Source organism: Bos grunniens, chromosome 6 (genome assembly GCF_055505025.1).
Source record: "Bos grunniens cultivar Pamir isolate PY7600 chromosome 6, Bosgru_T2T1.0, whole genome shotgun sequence".
Classification (NCBI taxonomy): Eukaryota; Metazoa; Chordata; class Mammalia; order Artiodactyla; family Bovidae; genus Bos; species Bos grunniens.
Genome location: NC_141170.1, coordinates 27,991,375 through 28,003,828, shown reverse-complemented (window position 1 = coordinate 28,003,828; position 12,454 = coordinate 27,991,375). Strand labels below are relative to the sequence as shown.

At 38.8% G+C, this 12,454-nt stretch overlaps 1 protein-coding gene across 1 annotated transcript in view; it reads right to left on the bottom strand.

Annotated features, from left to right (window-relative positions):
- Positions 1–8,719: 8,719 nt before the first annotated feature.
- BTC (betacellulin) overlaps positions 8,720–12,454 on the bottom strand; it is a 52,496-nt gene continuing 48,761 nt past the window's right edge. Inside the window, exon 6 of the mRNA XM_086405390.1 lies at positions 8,720–11,392. The gene's annotated coding sequence lies outside the window, so the exon portion shown is untranslated. The remainder of the gene's footprint in view (positions 11,393–12,454) is intronic.

The window sequence follows — 12,454 nt, the reverse complement described above, 5'->3', positions numbered from 1 at the left end:
TTAGTTTGATCTCAGCCTGAACCTTTCTACAGGAAACTAAAGACACACTCCAAAGATATAAAAATATTAGAAAATAAGAAATGGCTAAAGGTGGTCAAAGGTAGAAACTTCCAATTATAAGATGAATAAGTCCTGGGAATGTAACGTTTAGCAAGGTGACTATAGTTAATAATACTGTATTATATTTTTGAAAATTGCTAAGACAGTAGAATTTAAAAGTTCTAATCACAAGAAAAATGTTTTTGTAACTACGTGAGATAATGGATGTTAACTTATTGTGGTAATCATTTTGCAATATAGAGATAAATCATTTTAAAAACCTTCCACATAATAGCTCTTTACACTGTACTTAATGTCCTCTGCCTCATCTATGGTGAAGAATGACTTATTGAGGATGGCACTGAGTGATCCATTGGGAAGTAAAATTACATTGTTAACCCAGAGTGAATGAATATGCTGCTAGAGATTGCTCAAATATATTTCTCTTCCCTCCCAGGAATAGGCAGGACTTTGTGATCCTAAACCTTTGGACTTTTTGGCTCAGAAGATTATCAGCTTTTGTTTGGCCACTGAAAAAAGTTGCTACAGGAATAAGGGATCAAACCAATGAAATCATCAGCCAGACTTTGTGTCTAGATTCCATTCAATTTTATTGCTTAATAAAAATAAAAAAAGAAACAGACTTTTCATATTAAGGTGTTGAAATGGTGAAAGCAGCCCAGTTGCTGGGAAGTTTATGGAAGAGGGGATAATCGTGAAACATGACCCCCTTGGTGATTCAGATACTCCAAAAGATGCTGACGAATGGATACCTTAAGGACAGGACATGATCTGAGAGCTATAGAATGTTGTCCATGACTGAGGCATGCAGGTGCTGAAGGAGATACTTGTCTTAGAGTAGACCAGTTTAACATGAGCAGGAAAGACCCTGCTTCTAATGGATGGTAATATAACTCTGAGGGACTGGGGACCTCCTTCCTGGACTGGGTATATCTCCAGCATTGGGACAATTCGAAAAGAAGGAAGGAAGTTTGTTTTCCCCAAAGTAGAATTGAATTTAAAATCACCATCAGTGAAACCTCCCAATTGTCTTTTATCCTTCCATTCCATTCTGGTTTTCCTAAACAGGAGATAAAGGCCATAACTAACAAATTTTTTTTTCTTTAAACCAACATATCCTCATGGGCTAAGCACAGGGCAAGAATCATTAAATATGTGTGTGTGCACAGATCAGGGCTTCCCTGATGGCTCAACAGGTAAAGAATCCTCCTGCAATGCAGGAGGTAGGGAGGTTCAATACCTGGGTAGAGAAGATACCCTGGAGGAGGAAATGGCAATCCACTCCAGTATTCTTGCCTGGGAAATCCCATAGACAGGGGAGCCTGGCAAGCTACAATCTGTGGGGTGGCAAAAGGTCAGACATGACTGAGCACACACACATGTCCACAAATCAACTGCAATATAACAAGATCCATCATGGTTTTATGAGTGCCTACTCTGCCGTGACTATGACCAGCTACATAATTTGTGGGTTCTGGTGCCCAATGAAAGTACCAAGCACTTGTGTGGAGCCATTCTTAGAACAAGGTCCAGTGTGTTGCACAGGTCAAATGCCCACACAGCAAGCTCTGGCCAGGAGTTTTCATGAGCAGTGTTTCAATTATGCTTGCCACCAACATGTGATGCAATGAGTATTACTGTATCAAATTTACAGATTAAGAACTGTGTGAGCTCACGTGCTCAGTTGCTCAGCCGTGTCTGACTCTTTGCGACCCCGTGGACTGCAGCCCACCAGGCTCCTCTGCCCATGGGATTTCCAAGACATGAATACTAGAGTGAGTTTCCATTTCCTCCTCCAGGGGGTCTTCCCCAACCTGGGGACTAAACCCAAGTCTCCTATGTCTCCTGCATTCCAAGTATGTTCTTTACTACTGAGCCACGCGGGAAGCCCAGGAAATGTATATGATTTGTCCAAAGACTTTTCACTAGCAAGGAATAGAGTTCACATTTAAACTCAATCTAAAGACCTTATTAAATCTCTAGAATGATATTGGGAATAATCAAATGTAAAATTCATTAAGTTGTCTTGGAGATTTTGTAGTTGTTTGTTTATGGAAAGTTGCATGGAGAACCTGCTGCATTTAGTTTCTTCTTCTTCCTTTTATCAATAACCAGCTATGGGATTAGGATGAGGGGAGTGAGCCTGACACTTGCTCTAGACCAAAATTAAAGGAGGTGCCAATAAACAGAGGATTGAAGACAAATAATGTGCAATGTGATTTTTTTAAAATCAAAATTCACGCAAAAAAAATCCATGATGAATAAACTATCTAAATTAGAATTAAAGACCCACCAACCAATAACCAGTGGTTATTTTACAACCTTGCATTATTATGCAACAGAAACACTCTGCCTTCAGACAGCCCACAGTTCCAGGCCTGCTGCCATCAGGTCCCCAGCAGGACAAGTTCTTGAGCACTGAGGAGGGCCTGTGAACAGAGCGGGCAATGCAGACCTTTATCGATTAGTCATGTGTATTCACATGTACAGTCATGCTTTGTTATTACAGAGTTTTCATTATATGTTTTTTTCTTGATTCAAAATGTAAAAGGATGTTTTGATAAGTGTATACAGGGAATCACGTTTTTCTTTTTGCCCCAGGCCTAAATATGTCACTGTCAATAATCTAGTATATCACTGCTGAACACTCATTGTACTCTTGACAATTTACACAGTGCCTCTGATTTATGGTATACTCCATATGGTATGAAATGGGTACCACACACCCATTGACCATAGACATCCTAAAGAACATTTGGCCCATTGGGAAGCATACATTCCATTTGGAAGCAGACATTCCTTTTGGTTGGATGTACACTTGTCCTGTTCACCACCATCATCCATACAAACCTTATGTCAGAGCATTTAAAGAAGCATATTCTCCCCTCCTTAATCAATCATGGATTCCCCAATGCTCTCATCTGCACTAAGCCAGGCACTCGAATTTCTGTCTTCTGCATCCCACTCACTCTTCCAGCCCTAGATAAATACCACCTCTTCTGAGAAGTCTTCCATAATCCCTAAATTCCTAGTCCATACTGGCAAGGCATTATTTGTATGTATAAAACTTTCATCTTCGCTGCTAGAGAGTAAAATTCTGTGGGACAGGGCTAAGTCTAGTTCATTCTTTTATTCTGATCTCTTGGCACCATGCTATGCATAGAGATGTGCTGAATATTCACTGGATGAATAAATAGAACTTATTTGGCTTTTTATTGTAACTTTGTGAATATGTCTTTTCTCCTATTTGAAAGAAATACACTGTATGTTGTTCTCCTTTCTACTCTCCCTGCACTTAACAACACTTTTATGCACATTCCTGTTGTCAGCTTCTGGTAATATTTAACCAGTTGGATTAGGATCTGAAGGTAGTTTATAAAAATGACAAGTCTGATTTTAAACATGTACTGATGTCACATGAGGTGATGATTTACTATGAAAAAAAGTTTTGCTGCTGAAATAACATTTTCAATGTACTGGAAGGGTTTATAACATTGACATCTACTGAATGTTGTTTTAAAAATACTATTTCTTCATTTTCATGAAGGTAAATATCTGCCCAGTCCATGCCTAAGTAGTGACAAATTCTAGATGGGTGAGGTTTAAACTAATTAAGTTCCATTGATTCAATGCACTCGAGCAATGCGGAGTCAATTTGGGGTATCAGAAAAATGTTTTTAAATTAAAACTATTTGTATTATACTTCATTATTTGCAAAAGCTTCTGGAATAGGCAAATACTTTACAGGCTGTTTATTTCCTCATATCTTTTGTGGCTCAAATAATTATTTTATCCTATCAAAGTAAGTACTCTCCAGGAAGAGTCTTATGTGCGTGCCTTGAGTTAGTATGCATGCCCTGTGGCTAAATCTATCTGTGTTTTAGTCAGTGTCCTTTCTTATTTCCAGATATTTTAACAGGTTTAAGAAAAGTCAGCTAAGCCTATTCAACCTGGCTGAGACGCTGAATTTTAAAAACAAATAAAAACATATTCAGCTGGTTGTTACAGAACCCTCTTATTTTATTCCTGTTCAGTTTTCACTTTTTAAAATGTCTCAAAGTTTTGTCTGCCACATAGTCTTAGGGGGAATTTATTGAGCTAATTGGCAGACTCTAGAACAAATTTCTGTTTCTTTCCTTTTGGAAGGTAGATAATTTCAGTTGTACTTTTATTGCAAATTCTGAGGTACCAAGATAGTGCCAGCAAAATGTTTAGTCTAGCGACTGGAATATTTTAAGTATTCTCTAGGTAAAGGTTCATATTTCCCTGGTGGCTCGGTGATAAAGAATCCTCCTGCAGGAGGATTGGGTTGCAGGAGCCGCAGGAGACATGGGTTCAGTGACTGGATTGGGAAGATCCCCTGGAGGAGGGCATGGCAACCCACTTCAGTATTCTTGCCTGGAGAATTTCATGGACAGAGAAGCCTGTCAGGCTATAGTCCATAGAGTCTCAAGAGCTGGACATGACTGAAGCAATTTCACACACATACATGCAGGTAAAATTTCAAGTAATATCAGTTATTATTAGTAAGATCAATAATATTAAGAGTGATAGTGGTGATGATTCTGGTGTTTTCTGACCACTCTTATGGAAATCAAGGAATATACCTAAGAGGCAAGTGACAATGATTTACTAACAATGTGGTCTGGGAGGGGACTAAAGCTTCCTGAGCCTTAAGTTCGTACTTGTATAAATGTGTACGATAATTCTAACTATGCAAGAACATGGTGAATAATCAATAGGAGAGGTTATTCCCAGGCCCGGAGTCAAACTATACTCAATTCAAGTAATGTTGAGCTTACAAGTGGTAAAAGTCCAACCCCACTTCCAAAAATAACAAGCTGAACTTAGCATAGTTTAAAAATTAATAGCCCTTCCATTACTTTCAATAGCATTGTAATAATTCTTCCTTAATTCTTCTCATTGGGTACTTTCAAGGAAGAAACGGAGAAGGGAGAGAGGAAGAATACAGGGAGAGAAACGAGCAGTTGCGTAGGGCCAGTTACTGAGTTGGAATCTCTACCTAAACATGGCTTGTTCAGACAAGAGTAGATTGACATTCCTGGGGATCATGAACTCTTGAAAATACAGAGAGCTTTTACTGTATCAGTGCAGCAATTAAGTTCAGAAAAGAATTCCTTGTTTTCCATAAGGGTGATCAGAGAACATCAGTATCATCAGCACCATCATCCTTAGTATTATTGAGCTTTCTAATAATAACTAATATTACTTGAACCTTTACCTAGAGAATACTAAAAATATTCCAGGTGCTAGGCTAAGCATGTTACTGGCATGGTCTCATCTAATCCTCTCAGCCCACCCTATTTATTATTTATTTTCACTTTGCTGATGAAAACATTAGTAAGGTTAAGTAACTTGCCCAGGGGTTCATAGTAAGTTACCTGGGATTGAAGCCCAAATCTGTCTGAATTATGATCTTGTGCTCAGAACCTTTATGTTATAATAGTTCAGAAGCAAGTTTCTCCTAACCCTATGCCATTTACAGAAGGATCAGATTAAAGTTCAGATACTTTGGTGTGCAGTTGAAGCTATGAGACAGAGGGGTGACTATTCACAATGCAAGACCAGGTTATCTTCAGGAGTAAATCAAGACCAACCAACAAACAAAAAGCACCGTGCAAATTATTTTTTTAGAGTTGCTAGTTCTGGATCACTGAGTAAACAAATGTTCCTAGGGTATTAAAAAAAAATAATATGCTAGAAACAGCTTTATTAAAATTAGTTTACACATGGCAGTAATATAAAAATGGTTTTATAGAGAGAGTCAGAAAAAGATTCTCTCTCACTTCTTTCTAAAACCAGCATATGACAAAGTTGTCATCCAGCTTGGATCACAGAGCTTCAAAATATTTTATTATTCTGCACACATCATACAAGAATAATTACACTTTCTGCAGCAAGTAACACTGAGTTCTGTATCTGTGAAGTTCTGTTTTTTTGTTTTGTTTTGTTTTTATTTAAATAAGCTGAAAAAGGAGAAAAGGGAAAACACCTACTGAAGTACTTCTGTTGCACTTCTTTCCTGGTAACTGAAACTCGAGTAAGAATAAGAAAAAGTGAAGGAGAATGTCCTTGGAAACACGTTTAACATTTCCTTTATAATACAAGTACTGGCTGTAATTGTTGCATAAATGTTCCTAGATACCCACATTTTGAAATTTCCAATAGCACAAACATAATTTATCTCCTGAAAAATAATTGCTGATTTTGTTTTTAGAGTTATAGCATTGATTTAGTTTTCTAATACAGAATTTCAGACTACTTCAGACACCAAAAGCTGACAGGTCCCAAGGCTGAATGAACTTGCAAAAGTGCAAACTAGATGTTATTATAAGATACACAGTCTCAGGATCAAGTCACATTAGCAGAGAGACAGGAATAGACTATTCGCACGTTATGTTCCAGTGTCAGTGCTCAAATGCCGAAGCAGGTCACATGGGAACAGGTTTCTTTGCAGAAAAATACTTTGAGGCATAGAAGAGTCTTTGAAGAACAGATGTCCGAATGTAGCACCCACATTCATCAACCATAACAAAAAAGATTGTATAAACCAAGACTCTTGCAGCGAAGAAACAAACTTTTTTTTTTTTGCTCCTGACAGTTATTATTAAAATACATAAATTACTTGGGGGTAAAAAGAAAACTGTTTCTCTCACCATATACTGAGTTCTGGGAATGCTCATCTTGAGCTTCACGCTCCAAGACAGCGGTATAGGTTGAAAGTCTGACAGTGTCCTCTGGATAACATAACTTCTTGGATAAGCCCTGTTTTAAATTCAGTGCTGTGAAGGATTATATCCACTACAACATAAGCTAGTGACCCTGAGGTCACTATTTGTCCACTGATGAGGTCCCAGGACCCAAGGTACTTGGCACTTAGTAGGTACTTAACAAATATTTTTGAATGAAAGAATGACAGCAATGCCCCAATATATTTAGGTTCTCATAATGTAGTGTATACAGACTATATTAAAATGAAGGTTTCATTAAGGCAATAGCTTGGTCTTAAAACCATGGGCACTAAAATGTGTCCTAGACTTCCTTCATAAAATTTGGCACAAACCAGGGCCTTTTCCACACAGCAGGTTATTTGACCCAGAACATTTTACTCTACTCTGTATGTAACACCGTGGTCAATAATATAGAGTGGAAATAATCCACTCCAGGAAGCAATCAAAAGCTCTCTATCTCAGCTCATTGCTGTAACAGTATTGGAAGCAGAAACATCTCACCTCTCAGCTCACATGCCCATATACTTTACCCTGTCATGTACAGGACATTCTGAAACAAGGCATGAAGCCTTCATTCTTTCTCTTCTCATAGTCTCTCATAGCAACACCCACTAGTCCTTCTACTGATAAGGCTTTTCAAGAAATTCTGTAGAATTTGTTAAGGATCCAAGAACTATCTGGCCTTACCTGGGATATGGGGTAAAGAGGTAAAGACCTTTATTCTCAGAGCCAGTCATCAGTTCAGATATAATTTCCCTCCAGAATCTTCCATGATTCCTTCTCAACTGGCTAAGTCGTCCTCCTCTCTGAACCCATAGTACCTGAGTCTCTCTTAGACTGCAAAACTATATTGAAATTATCACTAAGTAGCTGTTTCCTCCAGTAAATTGTAGACTGTCCAAGGGACCATGTCTTATTTCTCCTTATCATTTGTCACAGTGGGTGGTACGGTGCCTAGAATTACAGGAGATGCCCAATCAGTGCTCGCTGGACTGTCTACTTAGTCTCCATGCTCCCCTGAAATCATTATCCTGAATGACTATACAGTGATAAATGGAATATTGTTGCTAGAAATGCTCCTCTAATTGAAGGCATTATTTGATAGTACTGTTTCAAAGTCATGTCTGCTTTAAGAAACTGTCACCCATGATCTCATGATACACTGGAGTTAGTCAAGATCTTGGTTCCAAGTCATAGAAATACAAATAGAACTAGCTTAAGCCAAAGAAGGAATTCATTACAAAGATACTGACAGGTCTCATAGAGGCTACACACAGGAACTGAATGAAGCTAAACTCTGAGATTGCATGGGACAGGAATTCAGACTGTCAGGAAATTCACCTTTCACCTCGGTTCCTCTTTCACCAGTTTCTTTGCTTTTCTGGCCCTCGTGGAACAAAACATGACTGTCAATAGCTTTGAACTGCACATCTGTATACTCCAAGAACCCAAAGAAGGATAACTTTATTTCAAGTTCCCAATTTCCCAGGAAATGACTCCAGTTGGCCCAATTTCATTAATCGCCCACCTTAGACCAACCAAATACAGCTGGTGCTCATGCTCAGTTGTGGGGTTCCAACTCTTTGCAACCCCATGGACGGTAGCCTACCAGGCTGCCCTGTCCATGAGATTCTCCAGGCAGGGATATTGGAGTGGGTTGCCATTCCCTTCTCCAGGGGATTTCCCAACCCAGGGATCAAACCCACGTCTCTTGTGTCTCCTGCATTGGCAGGCAGGTTCTTTACCACTAGCACCACAGAGTGAGGTTAAAAAATATGTCCAGGCTGCTGAGTAACCAGTCTCATAAGTATCTACTACATTTTCAAATTCTTTAGTTTCCAAGGAAAACTTATGGTCAGAGTAAACTACTTCAACGGTATTCATGATAGTTGCTATAAAACACAAGGTTTTGTAAGGCAATAATGTTCAAATTTATTTCTACTAATAATGTGTGGTAACAATAGAAAATTCCTAAGCAAATATATATTTGCTTTGTTTTAAAAATAAATTTATTTTATTACATGGTAATACTGACAGTTTACATAAATGAGGTCATTCAGTATAGGCAACAAAAAAAAATTATAAAATGCATTTCAAAAACATAGGAAAATCTTTGAAGTTCTTTATTGGTAGTTCAGATCTACCAAATTTCAAGAGACACATTTTAGCATCAGAACATAATTTCCAAGCTTGAATTGCCTTGAGAGATTCCATTGGTCAACCAACCTTGATTAAGGAAAGAAGAAACAGTTATAGCATTTTTTAAAAATTTAAATGCTCTAACGAACATTTGTTTCAAGCACTCTTAGTATCAGTAAAGACTGAGAAAGAGAAAGCATGAAGAAACTCAGAGGAAGCTTTTGAAAAGAGTGTATACAAAATGAATCAGGTGAAATTGACTCTATTCAAGGATGGTCATTGTTTGACTTGCTGCTGCTGCTGCTGCCAAGTCGCTTCAGTTGTGTCCGACTCTGTGCGACCCCATAGACGGCAGCCCACCACGCTCCACCGTCCCTGGGATTCTCCAGGCAAGAGTACTGGAGTGGGGTGCCATTGCCTTCTCCAGTGCATGAAAGTGAAAAGTGACAGTGAAGTCTCTTAGTCATGTCTGACTCTTTGCGACCCCGTGGACTGCAGCCTACCAGGCTCCTCCGTACATGGGATTTTCCAGGCAAGAGTACTGGAGTGGGGTGCCATTGCCTTCTCCATTGTTTGACTTAGTTCTTACTAATATTTGAGCTATTTCTGTGTTATACTTAAGCACAGCCTCATTCTCACTTGAAATACGGTGTGTGATAAAAAGTAATACACAACTTCACCTTTTCTCTGAATTCTCTGCTTCATTTCAGGCATGGAGTCTACACTGCAAATTAGAATTTACAAAGATTCTGGAAAAGCTGTTTTGCTGATAGGCACAATAGCAAAATTGTAGTAATTTGAGGATATCTGCCATCAGTTTTTATAAATGATACACCCAGCCAATGTAGGAAATTCCATATTCTATGGAATTTTGGCTAAATGTACATTCTGCTTTTTCAGATTTAAAAAGAATCTTCATTAAATGTAATATGGAGTTGAAGGAGCATTGGCAAGATGGTCCCAAGTAACAGGTGACTATGGTCATAATTTGATTGCACTAAAATTCATCTGAGAGCAATCACAGGTACTGTTTTCTTGTGTGCTAAGTCACTTCAGTTGTGTCAGACTCCTTGTGACCCTATGGACCATAGTCCACAAGGCTCCTGTGTCCATGGGACTCTCTAGGCAAGAGGGCTAGAATAGGTTGCCATGCCCTCCTCCAGGGCATCTTCCCAACCCAGGGATTGAACTTGTGTCTCTTAAGTATCCTGCATTAGCAGGTGGGTTCTTTACCACTAGTGTCACCTGGGAAGCACCAGAAGAACAAAAATCAGGATATGCCTTATACATCCTGCCTGGGCTCTGTTGTGATGTCCCTGACCATTTGCTCCAGGATAAACAGCCTCTTCCAGCGCTTCATCTATCCTTTAGCAAGCATAAACATTTACTTGGAGCTTAAAGATGGTCATGCAATTACTTTCCATCTCTGTCATTTTCCTAAACTGTGGGACAAATCTGTTTGCTTTAGAAATGTAAAAATGTATCTATATCACTGAGAATTTACAAAGGAGCAAAGAAACATAATGAAAGTCAAGCCTATAGAAAGCATGATGGTAACAGTTAACATGTATCCAGGACTCTGCAATCTGAGTTTCTGCAGGAAAATGTACCAGTGCCTCAGTCATTGCAAACACACTTTAGTGTAAAGTCTTGGGTTATATTGTGCATTAGGTTGCAACAACTCCAGTGAACAAAAATGATGGTTAACAGCAAACCTTGAACTTGGCTAAATACTGGTTCCAATTTCAGCTCCACCAATTCCTAACTCTATAAATCTGGGTTAGATCATTTAAATTCTTGTGTTGTATCTGCCTCTTTGCAATCCCATGGACTGTAGCCTGCTAGGCTTTTCTGTCCATGGGATTCTCCAGGTAAGAATACTGGAGTGGGTTGCCATTCCCTTCTCCAGGATATCTGCAAGACCCAGGGATCAAATCCAGGTCTCCTGCATTGCAGGCAGATTCTTAACCATCTGAGCCACCAGGGAATGTCCTTTAGCTTCTTAGGGCCTGTTTCTATACACGAGAAATGAGAATCATAGGTTTTTGAAGGAATTACAGGAAATAATGTATTTCAAACTCTTAGCACATAGTAAGTGTTGGATAAATGGTAGTTTTATTATTAATGCAATTCCTAAGATCTAAACTCCTTCCTACTCTTCTTTTTTGTTTGACTAGTAATTTTGGTGACAAAACTGAATTGGAAGTTTATTAAAATGTCCCTGCTTAACTGGGTGCTTTTCCCAAACACTATATAATAATAAAATTACTTAGTATTACAAAAACAATAGTAAACAACACAAATCAACATTACAGACAAAAAGTAAATACATTATTTAAAATTCATTTTGCTAGCTGTTTCCTGAGACACATTCTGTCCATTTTCAAATGAGTAAGAAGATACTTTGTAACTTGCCATCAACCTGGAGTAATCTTCATCAACTATAGGAAAAAGGAAAGAAAAAAAAGAAAAGAGCAAGCCATTAAAACGAAATTTATTATGTAGTTACAAAAAAAACCAAAACACAAATTCCAAACAGGAAACTGTGGGTACTCTGTGGGTACCTCTGTCAAGTTTATTAATTAACCTCTCTATCTGAACCTTTATTCCTTTTCTTCTTCAAAACTCGTTCTCCTCAAGATTGAGGAATATATAAGAAAAGGGGGGAATTGTAACTGAGCCAGACCCTATGGGGACTTCCTGAGACCTGCCTTCACCCGTATCCTCTGCTTTATGTACTCTCTCAAGTACCTAATTAATAGTATTTGATGCAAAATTCCTGACTTATTTTGCCAATGGGAAAACCTCCCACCAAATAGAAGAAGTTACCTACCTGATGACCCTGAACACGTAGCCCCAAGTTTCTACTGGAGCCTAAAAACTGATAATGTTAATCCCTATGACACCACCATGCTGCCTCATTATCAGCCATTCAGAGAACTGTGCACAAGCTGATCATGTACCCAGCCATCCCACCTCCCACCTGCCCTTTAAAAAGGCTTTGCCAAAACCCTTGGGGAGCTCCAAGTTTTTCAGGACATGAGCCACCTATTCTCCTTGCAATCTCATAAAACACACACACACACACACCAAAAACAAAACCCTCCAGAGTCAGCATTTTTGTTTTCAATTCATTCATATCATTCTGATAATAAGCTAGAAGAACATTATAATTTCTTGATAATCATTTACTGTATTCTATTGTTCAGTTGAGCATTTCTGGAAAAGGAGATTTTGCTGGGTAAGCTATGGAAAGCCACCACTTTCTCCTGCTGGATGAACAAGGCCGTGTGCAGCCATGGTTGCTGCTAGCTTCCTCTATGACCTAAGAGGACTTAGCCAAGGATGAAGCCAGCTCTGGGAATGGTAAGCAGAAAGGCAGAAATAATAGTTCTCTGCATAAGAACTCTGGTACAAGCAAATGTGGATGCTCTCTTTCCTCTGGGTTTGGCTAGTGAAAGGTACCTGCTGCAGATCTGAAGGCAAGAGGACAGAGGTTTGGG